Here is a 22770-nt window from a genome sequence, read left to right on the forward strand (position 1 = left end):
GGCCACCCGAGCACCCGCAATAAAAATTTATTTTTATTTTATTTTTAAAAGATTTTATTTATTCATTTGAGAGAGACAGAGCACAAGCAGGGGAGGGGCAGAGGGAGACAAAGAAACAGACTCCTCACTGAGTGGGGAGCTTGACATGGGGCTCAACCCCAGGACCCTGAGATCATGCCCTGAGCTGAAACAGTTGCTTAAGTGATTGAGCCAGCCAGGTGCCCCTAAAAATTTGTTTTTATTGGAAAAGGTGATTGCCCCAAATTAGGGCTGTCAGATTTATCAAATAAATTATAAACTGTCTGGTTAAATTTGAATTGCTGATAAATGATGAATAATTTTTTAGTATCAGTACATCCCATGCACTTGGGAGCACACTAAAAAATTATTTGTTGCTTTTCTGAAATTTGAATTTGATTTGGTGCCCTGTATTCTATCTGACAATTCTAATCCAGAATGCAATGGAACTTGTTTTAATATGGGAACAAATATGGAGTCAGATAACCCCCATTTTAAAAAATATTTTATTTATTTATTCATGAGAAACACGGATTGAGAGAGGCAGACACAGGCAGAGGGGGAAACAGGCTCCATGCAGGCAGCCCAACGTGGGATTGGATCCCCAGTCTCCAGGGTCACGCCCTGTGCTGAAGGTGGCGCTAAACCTCTGAGCCACCTGGGCTGCCAGATAACCCCCATTTGAGTCTTAGTTCAGTCATTTGCTGGTTATGTGAACTTGGGGAAGTATAATTTGACTTTGCCAAGCTGTAGTTTTCCCATCTCTAAAATGGGACACTAATAATATCTACTTTGTATGGTTATTGTGAGGTTTAAAATTTAAAACCATCTAAACCACTTAGTATATAGCATCTGGCTCATCACGAACAAAAATAATATTACTATCATCATTGTTACCACATGTAGGATCATCAACCATCTCAGATTTTTCCAGAACTGAGAGGTTTCCTGGGATGTGGGACTTTCAGTGCTAAAAATGAGGCCATTCTAGGTAAACTAGGACAGTTGGACATCTTAGTAGCTGCTCAGAAAAAGTTAAGCAGGATTATACTACTGCACTTACTTTAAGCTTTAAGTAATGCATGGGGATTGTTTTCTATCAGTTATCAAGAAATGTCTGGTTGTGATGGAAATTTTTGCAGCTTATATTTCAAAAATCAAATTTATTCCTATTTACCCTAGTCACATTTAGATCTTCATTACTGGAAAGAGGTGTGTTTGAATTCTATGTATTTGGAAGATCCTTCAAAGGGCACCATTAAGCGCTGATGAATACACTTTGAAATCATTAACAATTGAAATGGGACATTTGGCTGCCAAAAGTTCTGTGCATTTGTAGTTGAGTCCTTTGTTCTCTGCAACAAAAAAGACTGTTAAGAAACTACTTATTTCTTCCTCCACCCCTTTTTTTCCTTTCTTTCTTGTTCTTTCTCTTTTTCTTCCCTTTTTTTCTTTTTTCTTCCTTTTTTCTTTTTCTCTTTTCTTTCCTTCTTTCTCTCCTCTCTTTTTCTCATTTTCCCAATACAACTTGTTTTTGGCCACTCTGCACTGAGCAAAATGACTAGAAGGAAAACCTCACCTCAAAAGAAAGAATCAGAAACAGTCCTCTCTCCCACAGAGTTACACTAAACTCATATCTTTCAATAGTAACTCTGAACGTGAATGGGCTTAATGACCCCATCAAAAGGCGCAGGGTGTCAGACTGGATAAAAAAGCAGGACCCATCTATTTGCTGTCTACAAGACACTCATTTTAGACAGAAGGACACCTACAGCCTGAAAATAAAAGGTTGGAGAACCATTTACCATTCAAATGGTCCTCAAAAAAAAAAAAAATGGTCCTCAAAAGAAAGCAGGGGTAGCCATCCTTATATCAGATAAACTAAAATTTACCCCGAAGACTGTAGTGACAGGTGAAGAGGGACACTATATCATACTTAAAGGATCTATCCAACTAGATGACATAACAATCATCAATATATATGCCCCGAATGTGGGAGCTGCCAAATATATCAATCAATTAATAACCAAAATTAAGATATACTTAGATAATAATACACTTATACTTGGTGACTTCAATCTAGCACTTTCTACACATTGATAGGTCTTCTAAACACAACATCTCCAAAGAAACGAGAGCTTTAAATGATAAACTGGACCAGATGGATTTCACAGATATATACAGAACTTTACATCCAAATTCAACTGAATACCCATTCTTCTCAAGTGCACATGGAACTTTCTCCAGAATAGACCACATACTGGGTCACAAATCAGGTCTGAACCGATACCAAAAGATTGGGATCGTCCCCTGCGTATTCTCAGACCATAATGCCTTGAAATTAGAACTAAATCACAAAAAGAAGTTTGGAAGGACTTCAAACACATGGGGGTTAAGGGCCATCTTGCTAAAAGATGAAAGGGTCAACCAGGAAATTAAGGATGAATTAAAAAGATTCATGGAAACTAACAAGAATGAAGATACAACCATTCAAAATCTTTGGGATACAACAAAAGCAGTCCTGAGGGGGAAATACATCACAATACAAGCATCCATCAAAAACGGGAAAGAACTCAAATACAAAAGCTAACCTTACACCTAAAGGAGCTAGAGAAAAAACAGCAAATAGATCCTACACCCAGCAGAAAAAGAGAGTTAATAAAGATTCAAGCAGAACTCAACGAAATCGAGACCAGAAGAACTGTGGAACAGATCAACAAAACCAGGAGTTGGTTCTTTGAAAGAATTAATAAGATAGATAAAACACTAGCCAGCCTTACTAAAAAGAAGAGAAAGAAGACTCAAATTAAGAAAATCATGAATGAGAAAGGAGAGATCACTACCAACACCAAGGAAATACAAACGATTTTAAAAACATATTATGAACAGCTATACGCCAATAAATTAGGCAATCTAGAAGAAATGGACGCACTTCTGGAAAGCCACAAATTACCAAAACTGGATCAGGAAGAAATAGAAAACCTGAACAGGCCAATAACCAGGGAGGAAATTGAAGCAGTCATCCAAAACCTCCCAAGACACAAAAGTCCAGAGCCAGATGGCTTCCCTGGGGAATTCTATCAAACTTTTAAAGAAGAAACCATACCTATTCTACTAAAGCTGTTTGGAAAGATAGAAAGAGATGGAGTTCTTCCAAATTCATTCTATGAGGCCAGCATCACCTTAATTCCAAAACCAGACAAAGACCCCACCAAAAAGTAGAATTATAGACCAATATCCCTGATGAACATGGATGCAAAAATTCTCAACAAGATACTAGCCAAGAGGATACAACAATACATTAAGAAAATTATTCACCATGACCAAGTAGGATTTATTCCTGGGACACAAAACTGGTTCAACACTTGTAAAACAATCAATGTGATTCATCATATCAGCAAGAGGAAAAACAAGAACCATACGATCCTCTCATTAGATGCAGAGAAAGCATTTGACAAAATACAGCATCCATTCCTGATCAAAACTCTTCAGAGTGTAGGGATAGAGGGAACATTCCTCAACATCTTAAAAGCCATCTACGAAAAACCCACAGCAAATATAATTCTCAATGGGGAAGCACTGGGAGCCTTTCCCCTAAGATCAGGAACAAGACAGGGATGTCCACTCTCACCACTGCTATTCAACATAACACTAGAAGTCCTAGCCTCAGCAATCAGACAACAAAAAGACATTAAAGTCATTCGAATTGGCAAAGAAGAAGTCAAACTCTCCCTCTTCGCCGATGACATGATACTCTACATAGAAAACCCAAAAGACTCCACCCCAAGATTGCCAGAACTCATACAGCAATTGGGCAGTGTGGCAGGATACAAAATCAATGCCCAGAAGTCAGTGGCATTTCTATACACTAACAATGAGACTGAAGAAAGAGAAATGAAGGAGTCAATCCCATTTACAAGTGCACCCAAAAGCATAAGATACCTAGGAATAAACCTAACTAAAGAGGTCAAGGATCTATACCCTAAAAACTATAGAACACTTCTGAAAGAAATTGAGGAAGACACAAAGAGATGGAAAAATATCCCATGCTCATGGATTGGCAGAATTAATATTGTGAAAATGTCAATGTTACCCAGGGCAATTTACACGTTTCATGCAATCCCTATCAAAATACCATGGACTTTAGAACAGAGAGTTAGAACAAATTATTTTAAGATTTGTGTGGAATCAGAAAAGACCCCGAACAGCCAGGGGAATTTTAAGAAAGAAAACCAGAGCTGGGGGCATCACAATGCCAGATTTCAGGTTGTCCTACAAAGCTGTGGTCATCAAGACAGTGTGGTACTGGCACAAAAACAGACACATAGATCAATGGAACAGAATAGAGAATACAGAAGTGGATCCTCAACTTTATGGTCAACTAATATTCGATAAAGGAGGAAAGACTATCCACTGGAAGAAAGACAGTCTCTTCAATAAATGGTGCTGGGAAAATTGGACAGCCACGTGCAGAAGAATGAAACTAGACCACTCTCTTTCACCATACACAAAGATAAACTCAAAATGGATGAAAGATCTAAATGTGAGACAAGATTCCATCAAAATCCTAGAGGAGAGCACAGGCAACACCCTTTTTGAACTTGGCCACAGTAACTTCTTGCAAGATACATCCACGAAGGCAAAAGAAACAAAAGCAAAAATGAACTATTGGGACTTCATCAAAATAAGAAGCTTTTGCACAGCAAAGGATACAGTCAACAAAACTCAAAGACAACCTACAGAATGGGAGAAGATATTTGCAAATGACGTATCAGATAAAGGGCTAGTTTCCAAGATCTATAAAGAACTTCTTAAACTCAACACCAAAGAAACAAACAATCCAATCATGAAATGGGCAAAAGACATGAACAGAAATCTCACAGAGGAAGACATAGACATGGCCAACATGCACATGAGAAAATGCTCTGCATCACTTGCCATCAGGGAAATACAAATCAAAACCACAATGAGATACCACCTCACACCATTGAGAATGGGGAAAATTAACAAGGCAGGAAACAACAAATGTTGGAGAGGATGCGGAGAAAAGGGAACCCTCTTACACTGTTGGTGGGAATGTGAACTGGTGCAGCCACTCTGGAAAACTGTGTGGAGGTTCCTCAAAGAGTTAAAAATAGACCTGCCCTACGACCCAGCAATTGCACTGCTGGGGATTTACCCCAAAGATGCAAATGTAATGAAACGCCGGGACACCTGCACCCCGATGTTTCTAGCAGCAATGTCCACAATAGCCAAACTGTGGAAGGAGCCTCCGTGTCCATCGAAAGATGAATGGATGAAGATGTGGTTTATGTATACAATGGAATATTACTCAGCCATTAGAAATGACAAATACCCACCATTTGCTTCGACGTGGATAGAACTGGAGGGTATTATGCTGAGTGAAATAAGTCAATTGGAGAGGGACAAATATTATATGGTCTTATTCATTGGAATATTTATATTCCCCATATAAATAATAGTGAAAGGGAATAGATGGGAAGGGAGAAGAAATGGGTAGGAAATATCAGAAAGGGAGACAGAACATGAAGACTCCTAACTCTGGGGAATGAACTATGGGTGGTGGAAGGGGAGGAGGGCATGGGGTGGGGGTGACTGGGTGACGGGCACTGAGGGGGGCACTTGACGGGATGAGCACTGGGTGTTATTCTGTATGTTGGCAAATTGAACACCAATAAAAAATAAATTTATTATTAAAAAAATACTTTTGATCCTGTTAAAAAGATACTATTTTGACTAAGTTAGGCTAAATAAAAATTATCAAAATTAAAAAAAAAAAGAAAAAAAGAGAAACTATTGTTTCACCGGTGAAGTGTTAATTTACACAGATACAGGATTGAAGCAGCAAATTTCGAGGATGTTATATCTTAAAGCTCTTAGGCCAGGAAAATGAGTAGGATGCTAAAACACTGTGTTATAATTGTGTCCCCTGATCATATAGGTTTTTTGAGCTGGTACTTGGTAATGTAGTTGACTTTGGAAAGGAATACATCCCTTTGGCAGGGACCTAGAGTAACAGACTGGTTATTTCTGTGCATTGAATTTCCACTTCTAGAGCTAGTCTCAGTCAAAGCATGGAAGACTTGGTCGAGGTTTAGGCCACATCTTGGTGATATAATGAAAGGGTATGGCCAACAGAAAGTAGGGAGAAAAGGAGACAAGCCCCACTTAGGCAACATCTTCATCTTATAAAAGGGGGAGTTGCTGGAAGAAAAGCTAGAGATTCAAGTGTACTATTTATTATGTTACAATATTTAAGTACAGTATATTATTTATTGTTAAACAATAACCCATAGAAAATTTAATAATGATCATCTAACTCTCAAGCACTAAGGAAGTAGAAAGAAGAAATGGGAGAAGCAAAAGTCAACTAAAACACCGTCTTTCTTACCAGAGTTAGTAAATAATCTTGTGTCAAGTCAAGAAATTATAAAATAAGCATAAAATACAAAGTCGTGATGGAAACCACCAGAAGAACTCAACACAGAAATCTCATTTTATTTTTTCAATGACTGGAACAGAGTGAGGGAGGTTTTGGGGGAGACTGCGGATTTCATCAGAAGCTGTTCTGTGTCACTCACTGTCATGAGCACAGACTGATAAAAAGTCGAGAAAAAGATGGTGCTATTGTGGCATAAAGATGTCGTCTTCCCATTCTTTTTAGGCAAAAAGTGAGCAATAGCCTCAGAATTATTTGTTTGGTGAGCTTTCGGAAAATTGAATTGTTGTTTACATTTGTTTTGTGTTTCAAGGGCCTTAGAAACTACTTGGCAAAGTTCAACTACTTAGCAAAGATATATTTTAGAACAGGGAATGAGGAGGAGAGAGAGAAGAAAAGAAGCAAGTCCAGGGTCACTTCCTTGGTGCCATCAGTAGTGGAAATAGCTCCCACCAGGTTTAAATGTCAAGAACCTTAGTACTGACCCAAATGCTTGGTACACATGGAGAAAAACATCCTACCAGGTCTCCCCAGCCCCGCTCTGTAGCTTCCTGTCCTTCTTATTCTCTGCCTCTCTATACTGAGGCCCTGTTTATTTGGCACAAAGCAATTTGCAATTTTTCATTTCTCTTCACTTTTCGTCTGTATCAAATTTTTCCAGACATGAGTATTATCTTCAATGGGTCATTTGTCAGCTGCTGCATTTAAGGAGGGTATGCCATCTGCATGGGGGAAATGATTTTTTTTTTTAAAACCTAGAGCCTTTGGTCTCAACATCAAATCAAGGTTCCTTATTCTCAGTAAGTTCACTGCCAGAGAGAATAAGAATAAATCCCTCTCTGTCCAGCTGTTCGGTGAGTGCAAATAAGCAAGGGCTGTGAGTGGAAGACTTCTGCTTTGCTCTTCATTTTTCTTTCTGACTTGAATTGCATTTTCCTTCCCAATCAACAACTGTGATGGTTCAGCTTGCTCATATGAATTAAAAGCCTTCCACGCATAAAAGAGACCCTCTTAGGGTTAGAGAATCATGCCAAGCTCAGATACACTTGATAAGGGATATGTCTCCAGTCACTGTCAAATTGCCTTCTTTTGAATGCACTGTCTTTCCTTCTCATTCAAGGATTTCCTCCCAGCACTGCCTAGTCTCATATCATCCTGGGATTGCATTCATTTGCAAAGGGCCGAGAAGTAAGGGCTGGGCGGGCGGGGCGGGGGTGGGGGTGGGGAGTGGGCAGTAGTGTGAGCCTCTGATATAGGAAGCCAGGTGGGTTACACCTGTCTCTCTCTCCCCAACTCGCAGAAACTTTGAGCAATACAGACACTAAGCCCTCACAATTGTTGCTATGGCATTGAACTGTGATGACAATGACAGTTGTGACTTCATTGAAGAAGGCAGAACAGCTGGCAAGTCCTGGTGGGTGTGCTCCTAATTTGTGCGCAGATAGCTTTGTAGTTCACAATGGGTTCCGGCTGCAGTGACTCAAGCCAGACAAAAAAATGCCCTTCTATTGAAAATGTGGCTTCCTTCTCCCCATTGAAGTCAGTGTCAAAATTTGCTTTTGTGAGGGCCAAAGGGCTGAGTCCAATGGTTAAAAAAAAAAAAAAAAGGAACACACACACACACACACACACAAAAGGCAGCGTTCAAGGCCTACCACACTTTTCTCATGAATTCTGAATGCCCACGGCCTTTTCTTGGCTGATCAGTATACAGAACAAACTTGACAATCACAGATGTGATTTCTGAAAAATGCTGGCATCTCTAAAAAAGAGAATTCCTTAATTGCCAAATTAAAATTTAAGAATTCTTTCTATTTGAGAAATCACCTTTGGGTCTATCTGGAACAAGATGATGCCTTTCTAAGACTTCCTGAAATGAAAGAGCAGAGGTGTGTGTACATGGGCCTAGGTGGAAGTGGGGGAGATGGCTAACTAGGTAGTTAGCTTGTACCTGTTCAATTTTATAACCTGATGAACTGATCTTGCCTATCATACAATCCTTCTTTTATCATGTTAGTCCCTCTAGTGGACATCTGTCATTTTCTGGCCACCCAGTGGCCATTCTGTGTTGCTAACAGTACTTATATATTCCTTCAAGAAATCTCTTCCTCTTTCTGAGCCCTATGGCTTAAAAGGGATTGACTCCACCTTCTTCTCCTGGTGTGGACTCTGGCTTAAACACATCAGCTTTTTTCATTTACTTACACACTTCCCCCACTGGTTCCTAGATAAGCCAGTAACCCAGTCAGATCCATTGAGACACAAGGAGACATTGAGACTTCTGAGAAAGAAAAGCTTCCTTTTTCTTCCACAGGTGCTACCAGAAAAGATGTTCACTCTTCTGCTGGAAGGTGTAGGAGGAGATCTGGGGTCTGGGATTACTATAGTCATTTTGCTACCATAAGTGGAGAGCCTGGAGTTGCCAATGAGGAGGGTGGGCTGGGAAAGAGGGACAATATGGCATCTAAGGATGGAGCTGACATAGAGAAGATAGATTGAACCTCACTGGAGGCCAATATCACCTATAGATATTTTCATTATATAGGCCAAGAAACTCAGTATATTGTTTGGGCCAGGTCAAGTTGGCTTCTCTGTTGCTTATGATAAAAGAGTCCCAAGGACGTAAGTCCCCAGTTAAGAAACTTCTGTATCTTATCCATTGTCTACAAAAACAAGTTTAAGTTCCTTAGCTTTGCATTTGAGATAGTCCATAACTGGAACATGGCCAATCTTTTATTCTAGTAACATGACTTGTAACAGTTCCTGCTTATTTATCCCTCTTCTCTGCTTACCCATCCTTAAAGGTCACTGCCCTTAAATTTTACATCTTCCTTGATCCTTCTAACATATACTTATCTCTTTTGACCTCGTTTCCCCCTCATATTCTTTCCGTTCTTAATTTAAACTGCTGTATTTTTCTGCTCTTCTCATAGGTTGTCTTATGTTGTTAATCATTTTAATATGTGTTTAGCTTATCTTTTTGAGGGCAAGTATAATACCTTTCTATTAATGGCTATCTCCTAGCACCTAGGACCATGCCTTACCCATAGTAGGCATTAGTAATATGTTCTGGGTAGTTGGTAATAGTCACATGTTTTGACCAACATCAGCACAAATGGTTATGTCTGGGTAAGGCTAAGGACTCATATACTACTTAGATATATGAAAAGAATAAAACCAGAGGAGTCTGACTAAATAATTTTCACTTCAGAATTAAATAGGGCTACTCCAATTTAATAAAACCATTTATATGAAACATACTTGGTTAGTGGACTATAACCTAACTCTTAACTCTTCAAATCACAGGGTTCATGCAAACAAATGAGGTAAGCTGATTTGACTAATATATCTCTATTATGAAAGCCCACTGGAGCTTGCTCAGTTACAAATAGGTATCAAGTGGCCATGTAATACAGCCCTATAACTCAAGAGCCGCCTGTGGTCAAGAATATCTGCCAAGAAGGTGTGTGATTTGGCAGTCCCAATCCTCCGTTCTTTGTAAAGCCTTTGAGTGATGACTGGTCATTCAAGAGGCCTCCAGACCAAAAAGCCTGGAGAATGGCTATGTGATGCTGTTCACTTCATCATTTCCTGCATTGTTTCCCACCTATGTTCCTTCTGGCTTCATGGTGTCTGCTTACAAAGAGGAGTAAATGCTTGTATTCTGCTTGGCTTCCATGTAGATTTTATTGTGGCTCTGTAAAGCTTTATGACATTCTGTGGCATATTTCCCTGGCATTCCAGCATAACCCACAGTACAGTGGAAAGAAGCTGTCCGTAGCATTTCATAGTCTGAACATTTAATGACATCATTCTGTAAGATGAAGGGAAAGCTATAAGAAAAATCTAATTTGGCTTGCTCTAGCCACAGTTGCCTTAATTAGCCTCCATTTCTAATGTAATTAAAGGAATAAACCTAAAGATGGTTGGCCAGGAAAATTATGAGCTTTCAGGTATGCTTGGTTATGTAATTTTTCTGCTGGTAGAAAATGTTGTTAAGCCACAGATTTGCTCTCTATCTTGAGAACACAGACTAGAAGGAGAAAGAAAGGTACACACATAAATTTTTTAAAAGGCATTAATGTATGCTATGTGATACCATCTCTATCTTGGCATCTCCTTTTTTCCAGAAAGCATGAGCACTTTCTCTCTGCATTGGTTTCTCCTTCTCCTTGCTGTGAGCCTTATAACTTTGTGAAACATAAATAGGTAATACTGAGCTGGATTGTATCCATCTTTCACACTAAGCTGCATTGTCTGTGTTGGCATCCCTGTGGAGTAATCCTTAGGCAAAGAAGCATTTGGAACATCAAATAGAATAAGGCACATTTTCTCCTACGTGTGGGTTTTATTCTTCTAAGTAAATAGATGCTTCTAAAGCAGCCAAGTCTCCATTTGGTGTATCTGAGTAGGAGTCTGATATTTGCACTGAGAAATACTGAATTCCTAGAACACCAGGAGGTGATTCAAGAATTTTCTTATGAATCAGTTAGACTTTAAATCAATTATTTGCATATTCATGAGCAGATATATTTCTCTAGTATACCCTAAGCATGAAGAAAAAGAGCATCAGCTATCAACTCTCCCTTTTCGATGGGCATGTCTTGTGATACTCAAGGATCTTGGGTGATTCTAAGATCACTTAAGCAGATTGGACAGAAGGCCCTTGGGGCAGCTAACTACCCAGACCTTTAATATCTGTGGAATTAGAATAGTCACAGCCTTGCTAAGGTCTCTGGTATGCTGTGATCTGTGGAGTTGAATCATATGCTGTAAGTCAGCAAGTTACTGGCTAGTTGGTGGGCCTACCCAGTCACCAGCATCCCCTTCCAAAGTATCTTTGTCGCTCTTTAACTCATGTAGGATATGCAGTGACTCTGATGACCTGCTATAAGAGTTTGTCTAGAAAAATGGCAACTTCTCCCCCCTCAAGAAGTTGCCTTGGCCCCCATAAAGACCATGAATACTGCCAATAGATATGAAGAAAAAGTGAAAAGATATAACAAAGGAGCGATATTTATGATCAATCTCTTGAATATCCAGGCGACAGGGCAAGCCACTTCACCTCTCTATCTGAGTTTTTTTTTTTTTTCTATCTGAGTTTTATTTTTCCTTCCTTTCTTCGTTCCTTTCTACATCCCTTCATTTATTCAACAAGTATTTGTAGACTACCTACTATGTTTCAGGTGCTGGTCTAGGCACCAGGGATATAATGGTGAACTAAACAAAGTCAGTGTCCTCATGGAGCTTATACTGGTGGAAAGAGAGCAGAAGACAGACAGACAGACAAGAAGTTATAATACCTGAATACTTTTAAGTCAGTTCAGTGAGACAAATGAAGCAACTTTATTCCAATTCTACAGATAAGATTTATATTTAATTGCATGAAAATAGGGAGTCTACCTTTTAATTAGCTTTTATGAAATATTCTGAAGGGCTTATTCTGATGCTTTTCCTAGTGCAAATTCAAAATGACCCAGAGGCAGAAGAGGAAAAGAGGGAGAGCCTCCACTTACTAACTACATTACCTACAGAACTCATTTAGCTTCATAAACTCAGTGTGGCAATAACACTTTCCTAATTACTTCTTGGGCTAATCTAAGAACCAAACTAGGGTGAGCTCTGGGACAGAGCACTGAAAATACAAAGGCATGTCGATTGGTGTAGTGATGTCAGTGACAAGAAGCAGAGGTGGGGAGTAATGAATATATGGTCATTTCTCCCTGAGTTTCTTTTCAGATTCTAAGGGAGTCCAGATTTGACTTAATATGGCACCATTGACAATTTCAGAAAATGTGTTGGACACCATATACCTAAACCCGATTATTGACAGACACTGTTCCCTATGGACTCACTTAATTCCTTGAGGGGAACATCACTTCCAGCAATGGGCATTACCAGACCAAACTGACGAATTTGATAAAACCCTACCTCACCAGCATCTCTGCGGGAATTCTTACTCAATTTGCATTTGCCTTGTGTTCTTTAGCACCAATATTAATATTTAAAGATATATAAATGATTGTCATTAATGGAAATTAAACAGAGTATTGGTGAAATAAAACTGTTGATAGAATATATCTTCCTTGATTCTCAATCTGTTTTGGATTGAAGACAAGAAAAGACATATTAGCAAAAGAAAAATTGGCCTAAATGTGAGAATACTTGGCTTTAAATATATATATATATATATATATATATATATATATAATCTCATTAAGTATTCAGAGAATGGCAAGAAGCCAGGAAAGCACTCAGTGGAGATTTCCATTCCACTCCCCACGTCTTGTTTGCAGAATGTGTACTTTTTGTCTTAAAGCACCATGTTCCCAAGTTGAGAGAGTAGTCTTTCTTACTTCTATGTAAATAAAATAGTTAACTATGAAACAACCAAATTTTGATAGGAAAGACAGATAAGTAGATTAATGAAAGTTAAGCTAACAGATCCTTTTCCTCTCTAAGATCTTGTCCTTGTTAGGGACGACAGTCAAGCTGAACCAATGCAGCTGAAAGCTAATTGACTTTGTTATTCCCAAAGCATGGGAATGAGGCTGGTAAAGAGACCAGGATCAGAAGTCATACAGGAATGGAATGATTTTTATTGCTTCTGTTATATGTGTGAGGGTAAAAAATTGCTTTCAACCCAAAAAAACATGTATGTCATGACACAGCAATAAAAAGGGATAAATTGCTGATAGGAGAAATAACACGACTGAATCTCACAAGAAGGCACAAAAGAGTGTATACGGTATAATTCCATTTATATGAAGTTCAAGAATATGCAAAACCAATCTGTGAAGAGGTCAGAACAGCGATTGCCTCTGGGAGGGGGGTATTGACTAGAAAGGGGCACAAGGGAACTTTCTGGGGTGATGGGAACATCTTATATCTTGATCTGGTAGAGAAGTTTATACACACATGTGAAGTTATTGAGTTGTACCTTAAGATTTGTCCACTTTACTGCATGCAAGTTATATCTCATTTACTTTTTCTTTTTCTTTTTTTTTTTTTTTTCATTTACTTTTTCAAAAAGGTCATCACATTTAGGAGCCACCTGAGGATGCTGTTATTTGTAATAGTAACAATGATTGATAGATTTTTAACATTTGCCAATCTACAAAAGACTTTCATATGCATTATCTCTTGATTCTTAATAATCTTTTTATTTTTAAAAATATTTATTTATTTATTTATTTGAGAGAGAAAAAAAAAACACAAGAGGGGGAAGGGGCAAAGGGAGAGGGAAAAGCAGACTTCCCTGTTGAGCAGGAAGCCATGTGGGGCTCAATGCCAGGACCCAGGGATCATGACCTGAGCTGCAGGCAGAAGCTTAACCAACTGAGGCACTCAGGTGCCCCTATTTTTAAAAAATTTTATTTATCCATTTGAGAGAGAGAGAGAGAGAGAGGTGAGGGGCAGAGGAAAAGGGACAAGTAGACTCCCCACTGAGCAGGGAGCCCAATATGGGGCCTAATCTCAGGACCCCAAGACCACAACCTGAGCCAAAGAAAGATGCTCAATGGACTGAGCCACCCAGATACCCCATTATCTGTTGATTCTTATAGGCATCTTTGATGTTAGATGAGGAAAGTGAGGAGGAGAATGTCCTTCTTGTCCCCATTCCAACAGCCCAGGGATACCAGAGTGCTTCAGTAACAATGTTTCTTAATGGAGCCACAGATGGCATTTGATCAAGACATGTCTTCATTGTGTGGCTCAGTTCCATGAATTGGAAAACATGTGCTGTTTCTGGCAAATGCTCTTCCATGAAGGCCATTGGGCTGACCAGAAACACCTTTGCACATATTCAGACACCCCAGGAGCACACTACAGCCCTTGGCTTAGACCCTTGGGTTTACTACATTCCTGGATAATGGGACCCGAGTGTGAGTTAACTCCTAACTCACAGGGGACCTAGAGCTCCCCTATGACATGTTTTTTTGGGCACTCATGCAAATGAATGGGATATTGGGCAGGGGGCTCTGGTTGGAGCCACTGTCCTTGCGTTGGCTTGAGATCTACCACATATATCCTTTCACCTTATTCATGGCCCAGAATCACTAGGCTATCAATGTGGTTTTGGGGTGGAGCTTTAGCCCACAGTTTAATCCCTGGGGGTTCAATGGTCTAAGCATATTCCTTTTGTATTGCTCCACTAGGATCAATACCTGGAGCTCCCTTTAGCTCTGGAACACAGAGGGTTAGCCAGGATTCCTAAGTCTGCTCCATTCTCTCAGAAGCAGAGCCTCCACTTTGTAGAATTTTTGTGGGGCCTTCTGCACTAGAGGGGGCTGCCGAAGGTCACATGAGATTGGTTAAGGGCTTGAGACCATCTCTCCTTGCCTAATTAACTCTTGCTCTCCATCTGCCACACCCTGGGTTGGCAAACCATGGCCCATGGTCAAAATCTGGCCCACTGCCTCTCAGCTCAAAGATGTTTTTAAAAATATTTCAAAAGGTTACATTTAAATTGGTTATATAAGCATCTGTACAAAATATCCTTGATTTGTCTCATGGCTCACAAAGTCTAAAATATTTACTGATGGTCTTTATAGAAAGATCTTACTGACCTCTGCACTGCCTTTATGCTTTATTCCAGTTAGTATTCAGTAGAGCTCTGACAGAGTCTGTGAACAAAAGCTCCCCAGTTGGGAGCACTTGTGAACTTTTTTTAAAAGCTGCAAGAATGGGACAATAAAGAGATCAATTCTATTAAGATATCAACCAAACCTATTAGGGAACAAGGAGAGTTAAATGCTGATGTAGAGACAATCAAGCACATATATGGTGCCATCATTTAATTTATTAAAACAAATTTTTAATTCTAGTGTAGTTAACATACTGTGTGATATTAGTTTCAGGTGGTACAGTACAATGATTCAACACTTTCATCCATCACCCGGTGCTCATCATGACGAGTGCCCTCCTTAATCCCCAGCACCACTTTAACCTGTTCCCCCACCACCTCCCCTCTAATAACTTGCCATATCATTTTCAATCAAATAGCTGCATTTGATTGTCTTCTTACCTATGTCCCTTTTCCCTGACAGCTTGAGGACCAGCTCCTATACTGAGCTGGTTGACATTAAGAAGATCACTCAAGAAATGGCAGAACATTGATATAAAACTTCAACAATCTGCTTAATTGATTGGATTTTCACCTTGGGGTTCTTATTGCCACAGACCATTCATCCATCAACAGGCATGAGTGAACAGAGATAGAGGACAGAATAGTCCACTCTCCTGAGGAACTCAGTGACAGGCAAACAGACATTCACTCAGCAGTTGAGACAGAAGTGAGGGGAGAGATATGTGACCTTGCTGGGACAGAGAAGGTGAAGCCTTCCAGTAGTCTAGGTCTTGAAAGATGAGTCCACCCTCCCAGTGATCAAAGATGAGGGAGAAGGGCATTCTAGGCAGAGAAGAGCATGAACATCTATTGTGTGTGTGTGTATATATATATATGTATATATATATATATATACACAAAGTAAAAAATATATATATATTTTATATATTTTTTTACTTTGTGTCTAAAAAGATATATATATCTAAAGATATATATATCTAAAATATATCTAAATATATATATTTATATCTATCTATCTATATATTTTATATATATTTTTTACTTTGTGTCTAAAAAGATAAAGTTTATGAAGGCATGGAAGCAAGACAGAACTTGGAGTGTTAGAAAACAGTAGGGAATCTAGCCTATAAGGTATCAAATGTCAGGGCAAGTGAGGAGCCTGGAGATAGGGGCCAGCCCTTATAGGCTGTTGTCTTAGGTTGGGTTCCCCTGGCAGCCAACCCTGAGACAACATGAGGTAGGTTAGAGATAGTGTGACTCTTGCTACTTGTCCCCCTGAGACAGGTGGAGTCTTATTCCCAATGCTTTAAATCTGGGCTGAATGAATTTAGTGACCCATTTGAGAATGCGGTAGAAGTGCCATTAACAATTTTTTTTTATTGGAGTATAAGTGACACATAATGTTATATTAGTTTCAGGGGTGCAACATAGTGATTCAACAAGTTTATACATCGTGCTATGCTCAGGACGAGTGTAGCTCCCATCTGTCACCATACAATGCTGTTGCAATACCATTGACTATATTCCATATGCTGCACCTTTTACCCTGTGACTTACTCATTCTACAACTGGAAGCCTGTATCTCCTCCCCTTCACCCATTTTGCCCATCTCCCCAACTCTCTCCCCTCTGGCAACCATCAGTTTGTTCTCTATATTTATAGGTCTGATTCTGCTTTTTGTTTATTCATTTGTGACTGGGACTGCTGAGACTAAGTCACAGCTTCTGCCTGAGTCTCATGGGACATCCTCTCTCTGGGATCCCTGAGCGGCCAACCCTAAAACTGCCATGTCAGAAAGACCACATGGAGGACAACAGTCCCAACTGAGTCCAGCCTTCGAGCCATCCCTGAAACCCCTTCAAAGCCGCAGACACAGGAACGAAGCTGACTCAGATAATCTGGGCTTGCCCAGTTGTTCGTTGAATACCAGTGAGTAACTTTAATCATGGCACATGGGACAGAAGACTTTGCTGAGCCCTTCCCAAAGCCCCGACCAGAACGTTGTGAGATAAAAGAAAATAGCTGTTGTTTTGTCACTAAGTTTTGAGGCAATTGTCATGCCTAGCAATAGATAGCTGCATTAATTGCCTAGGGCTGCTTAACAAAGTACCACAGACCCAGGGGCTTAAAACATAGAAATTTATTATCTCACAGTTCTGGATGCCAGAAATCTGAAACCAACGTGTCGGTATGCTCTCTTTGACGGCTCTATGGAAGAATCTGTTCCATGCTTTTCCCTTAGCTTGTGGCGTTGCTGGCAATCCTTAGAGCTCCTTGCCTTGTCGGAGCTCACTCCGATTTCTTCCCTTGTCATCACATGGCGTTCTTCCTGTGTGTCTCTGTCATCACATGATCTTCTCTTCCCCTTGTGTGTCTCCTCTCTTCTAATACACGTCATCATACTGGATGGATTAGGGCCCACTCTGACCAAGTGGGACCTCATCTTAATTACATCTGTCAAGAAATAAGGTCACATACACAGGGACCTAGAAGTTAGGAATTCAATATATCATTTTGGGAAACACAATTCAACCTACAACAATAACAAAAGCACAAAGATTTGAATACAAATAGTTTAATTTGGGCAGGAGTGATTCTAGGAAGGAGGAGTGAGGAAGCAAGACAGGGAAGGGAAGGAAGCAAAAATAATGTGCATTATGGAGCAGATTGCTACTGTGGGCAATTCAGGTCGATTCCATTGGGAAAAGTTGGGAGATATTATGGAAAATACCTCAAAGTTATTCTCTCCCTCTTCCCCTGTTTCCCTGCCCCAGGGACCAGGAAGATGGAGAATTTATCCTTTAATTCCCATTTATCACTGAGTGAGGGCTGCTCCCTAGGAGCATTAATTTCCTGGCACTTATGGCCCATTGCTCACAACTAAGAAATCCCTCAAGTGAAGAGCAGCAGGTGCTTACAGTTGCATGCTTTGGGCATATCCTGGAACAGCCAGCACTGGGGATATGAGTGTGGCACTGATCATCTTTGTGGTAGCCAAGCTGAAGAGGTGAAATTTTGTTCTAAGTGTGTGGGGGCTGGAGGGAGTTGATTGAGCTATTTAATGCAGCACAGCATTGTGCTTTTTTTTTTTTTTTTTTTTTTTTGAGCATTGTGCTTTTATTTGAATTATAAATCACTCTGATGGGACTGAAGGGGGCTACACTCTCCAGTTAAGAAGCTGTGTCTATAATCCAGGGGAGAACTCATTAAGGCACAAGCAAGTGCAATGATAGGTCAGATATAGAGGAAGGGATGGACTCAAGATATATTTAGGAGGTAGACAACAGGAAATACAAAAGGAAAGGAAGGATAAATTTGAGGAACTCCTAGGACCCTAAAGGAACTCTTTAACATTGAGCTAAGCTAAAAGTGAAATCTTATCTTTCATGCAGAGAGAATATAGATGTGATTGTAAACTGCCTCGGGCCTTTGCACAGGCTCTTTCTCTCCCTGCAACATCTTCCCCCCAACAGTCTCATGACTTACTCCCCAGCATGTTGTAGGTCTTTGCTAAAGAGGCCTTTCCTGATTGCTTAATGGAAAATTGCACTGTCCTTCCTCCCTTTGCCCCATTCTGCTTTACCTTTCTCTACTTCTTAAACTTGGATATACATTCATTTTAATTGTGCATTTGTTTACTGTCTCCCCCACTCTCTGTCTCTAGAATACAATGACAGGATTTTTATCTGTGGTAGCTTCATCTCAGCATCTAGAACAGGACCTGGCACATCGAAGGAAGTCAATATTTGTTGAATGAATGAACAATGGAAAAAATTGTTGAACACAAATGGACTATAGCTTCTTCTGTTTTCTAAGAAGGAGGGGTGATGGCAACACAGTTTATCCTTCCAAGGGAAGGTAAAATTTCTTTATCACTCCATTTCCCCTGCAGAGTGATGGATGAAGAAGAAAAGAGACATCTGCTTGGCCCAAGTGCAGGTAGCACTGTTATATATGCAGGAGGAGGCCTCTTAGGGAGTGTAGCCAGAGACAAGGGTGAGTGCAGGCAATGTTGGTTTTCAGAGGGAAATAGATCAAAGAGCAGAGAGGAAAACTTCACTCAGTGACTCCGTTTTATGGTGTTTGGAGTTTCTGTAAACCCACTCTGTTTCCTTACAAATTTGAACAAAGTCTGCTACAAGCACAGGCCTTGTGTGAAGTTTTGGGGAGAAATTGAGGAAAGGACCCAAATTCCACACCTGGGTTGCTACATTATGGTGCAGGGGGAGCAAGTAGGGAACCTGAGATGACCCAGAAATGGGACTCAGAGAAAGCAGAATGATGAAGTTGGGGATGGCCCTGAGAATACAGAGCCCCAAGAATTTGTGGGAAATTCAGGAAATGCTTTGGAATGGATATTGTCACCCCTGTCACATGGATTGCCATGATACACCACATGCATATGGCATTCTATAATTCCCCAAATATTTTCAGACACTACGTCATTTTGATTTTCACCTTATACGACAGGATGGTTGGGTAATTTAGCCAAGATCACATGTGTGTCAGAGCTGGAGCTCAACGTTGGATCTTAAGACTGCAAGTCAAATGCGTTACCACATTATTCTTGGCTGTTGCAGATACCATATTTGAGCTTTGAGCTGTTTTAAGTGGCACAATAACTTGATACTTATGTCTGGGCACAGCTTTGAATCCTTGTTCTGGGAGGCTGGTCTGCAGGAGGGAGCCTCCAAGCTAGTGAGTGAACCTGGCCACTTGTCTGGCAACCACAGCTCAGCTCATTTCCATTGTTCCATCGTGTGGCACATACTGGAGGGTTTGCAGAGTTGGAAGACCTTAGGATCTATCTAATGCAAAGGGCAAAGGGCCAGACTTCCCTTTTCCACAATGTTTTCAGGAAGGAAAATTAAGAGATGCTTAAAAAAATGATTTCAATTTCTCATAATGTATTTGGGTCTTTCATGGTTAAAAGCATGAATGGAGCATAAGTCTGGGTTTGGAAAGTGTGGGAATATATATTTCCACAATCTTTTCTCCATTTAAGCTGTTGCTATGACATCTTACCCAAAGTATCCTGACTCTTTTCCCAAGAGATTGCTCTTCTGGGAAAAAATGCAATGATACTCAAGTTAGAAATGGAGTGTGCCACAAATTATACTCAACTCTGCTTCCTTGGGTTGAGGAAGGAAGGTGTTTGTAGTTATAGTTACAATTGGAGCAAAGATATTTTATATGGACTTAAATTAAAATGTGGGAGAAATGCCACTTAAAATTTTCTTTAACATATATGCTTATGAATCCGGCTGTGGAATGGGAAATAAACATCTATTTTTTAATTCAAGTAATAACCCACAAAAAGAACTCAGAGTGGCAATGGCATGAAACTTAGTTATTTACCCAGATCCATTATAACTATTTTTTCTATCTTTCTCTGGATGGATAGAGCCCCAAAGGTAAATTCATGGAAAATTAACACCGAATCTGTTTCTGGTTAGTGAAACTAAGTAAATGGGATTTGGGGTTATTTCTTTGCTTTCTTCCTTGTACTTTTCTTTTTTTTTTTTCCTTGTACTTTTCTGTATTGCTTGATTTTTAAAATTATGAGTATATGGGATCCCTGGGTGGCGCAGCGGTTTGGTGCCTGCCTTTGGCCCAGGGCGCGATCCTGGAGATCCAGGATCAAATCCCACGTCAGGCTCCCGGTGCATGGAGCCTGCTTCTCCCTCTGCCTGTGTCTCTGCCTCTCTCTCTCTCACTGTGTGCCTATCATGAATAAATAAAAATTAAAAAAAAATTATGAGTATATAGTCAGTTTCAAATAGCAAATCTATTACACATTAAATTGTTACCCTTTCTTTCAGGGTCCAATTGGGAAAACAGAACCACCTTGAGTTATGAAAGGCAGGATCAGTTCTAGGAAGTAGCCCTTACAAAATGGCAGGTGTTGAGAAGTGAAGGCTTAAAAGGAGGATTAGGGGATCACAGGAGTCAGTATCATCAGTCCCAGAAGCAAAGCACATTCAGTACCCTAGGTGGGATGACCCAGAAGTAGCTGGGGGAGAAACTGTTGTCTTTGGGGCTCCACAGCTGGGATCTGGTGCTGGGCCTTGGGGCTGCCATTGGTCAGTAGGGCCAGAAGTCAGGAAGAAGAGTAAGATATGGAGCATAGGAGATGGAACAACTTGGAGCCTTCCAGCACCTCTAAGATTGTTTGTCACTGAGTCTAACTGCCACGACCTTCCAAAAGGTATGGTTGTTGCTTCACTTCCTCATGCAAATTCCTCTTTTGGACTACTCTAACCAGGAACCACACAGGGAGGAAATTCTAGGAAACATGTTTTCGTCTTAACCAAGTTGACACCGGACATCACAGATGCCATGGAGCATCGTATGTATTTGACTCTGATCAAGAGCCTTAATTAAGTGAAGTTGGTCATAAGATTCCCCGTATAGGGATGCCTGGGTGGCTCAGTGGTTGAGCATCTGCCTTTGGCTCAGGGCATGATCCCGGGGTCATGAGATTGAGTCCCTCATCAGGCTCCCTGCGGGGAGCCTGCTTCTCCCTCTGCCTGTGTCTCTGTTTCTCTCTGTGTGTTTCTCATGAATTAAAAAAAAAAAAAAAAGAATCCCCATATAATCGGTTTACCCCATTCTTCTCCTTCTTCTTCCTCTTTTTTTTTTATTTTTTTAGAGAGAGAGAAAGAGAGAGCACACATGTGCAAGAAGGGGGAAGGGAAGAGGGAGAGGCTGAGAGAGAGAATCTTAAGTAGCTCCAGCTTGGAGCTCAACTCATGGCACCATCTCATGACCCTGAAATCATGACCTGAGCGGAAATCAGGAGTGGGACACTTAACTGAGCCACCCAGGCTCCCCCAGTTTGCCCCATTCTTTATAAATTTAGATCTCTGGCAAAGCCACCTGTGTGTCTATCTTGTGTCTTGCTACAAATTGTCACAATTGAAAAAAGCCAGTTATTGGAGAGTGGCTGTTTCTACTGTGGCAATAGCAGTATTTTCTACCCATTGTGTATAAATGAGGAAATCTAAACTGACATACTCATGTTTTTACCCCTCCTAATGCTGTGGTGTAAAAATCTCATGAACTCCCAAACTGTTTCTGTTCTGTTTTTACATCATCTACCAATCCGTGTCAGATCACAGAGTTTTCATCTTGAGACACACAATGTGGGCAGCCAGAAATGTCTCTAATATTGCTTTATTTTCATCCCAGTACTTAGCACAGTGGTTCCCCAACTGTCTGATAAAATGGTACAAAGACGTTCATCTTTCAATATCATTTATTTGTTCTATATTTATTAAGCTTCTACTTGGTGCAATGTAAGTGTGTGCATTTAGGATTAAACAACCCACAATAAGGGAAGATTTTCAACAATGATACCATAACACTAAAGACAAGAAAACCCCAAAGATTCAACTTGGTTATGTGTGGAAGTCATTCCCAACACAGTAACTTGAGAAATCACCAACCTCTAGACTATTACCATTTGGAGATATGATCAAAAGTGTCATTATTATGTACTAGATTAATTTTGATCACGTTTTGTTTAGTTCCCCCCTTATACTTACTTTGTGCTTTATCTACTCTTGCTTGAGGATTACGTGCTTAGGATTTTAAAAAATTTCAGGGCATTCTGAGAGTTGTCACAAGGAGGGACTGGCTTTTGTTGATCACCCTGTGAAAAGAGTCTTATTATTTTATAATAACATAATGAGTTCTTGGA

At 40.1% G+C, this 22770-nt stretch overlaps 1 long non-coding RNA gene across 1 annotated transcript; it reads left to right on the forward strand.

The window, feature by feature from the left end:
• The first annotated feature begins 7844 nt into the window (after window positions 1-7844).
• LOC118352640 (uncharacterized) lies at window positions 7845-19025 on the forward strand. The gene is made up of 3 exons (XR_004810088.2): window positions 7845-7892; window positions 16731-16997; window positions 18733-19025. It is a non-coding gene; the product is annotated as an uncharacterized LOC118352640 (long non-coding RNA).
• The last annotated feature ends 3745 nt before the right edge of the window (window positions 19026-22770 follow it).

This window comes from Canis lupus, chromosome 1 (assembly GCF_003254725.2).
Source record: "Canis lupus dingo isolate Sandy chromosome 1, ASM325472v2, whole genome shotgun sequence".
NCBI classification, from domain to species: Eukaryota; Metazoa; Chordata; class Mammalia; order Carnivora; family Canidae; genus Canis; species Canis lupus.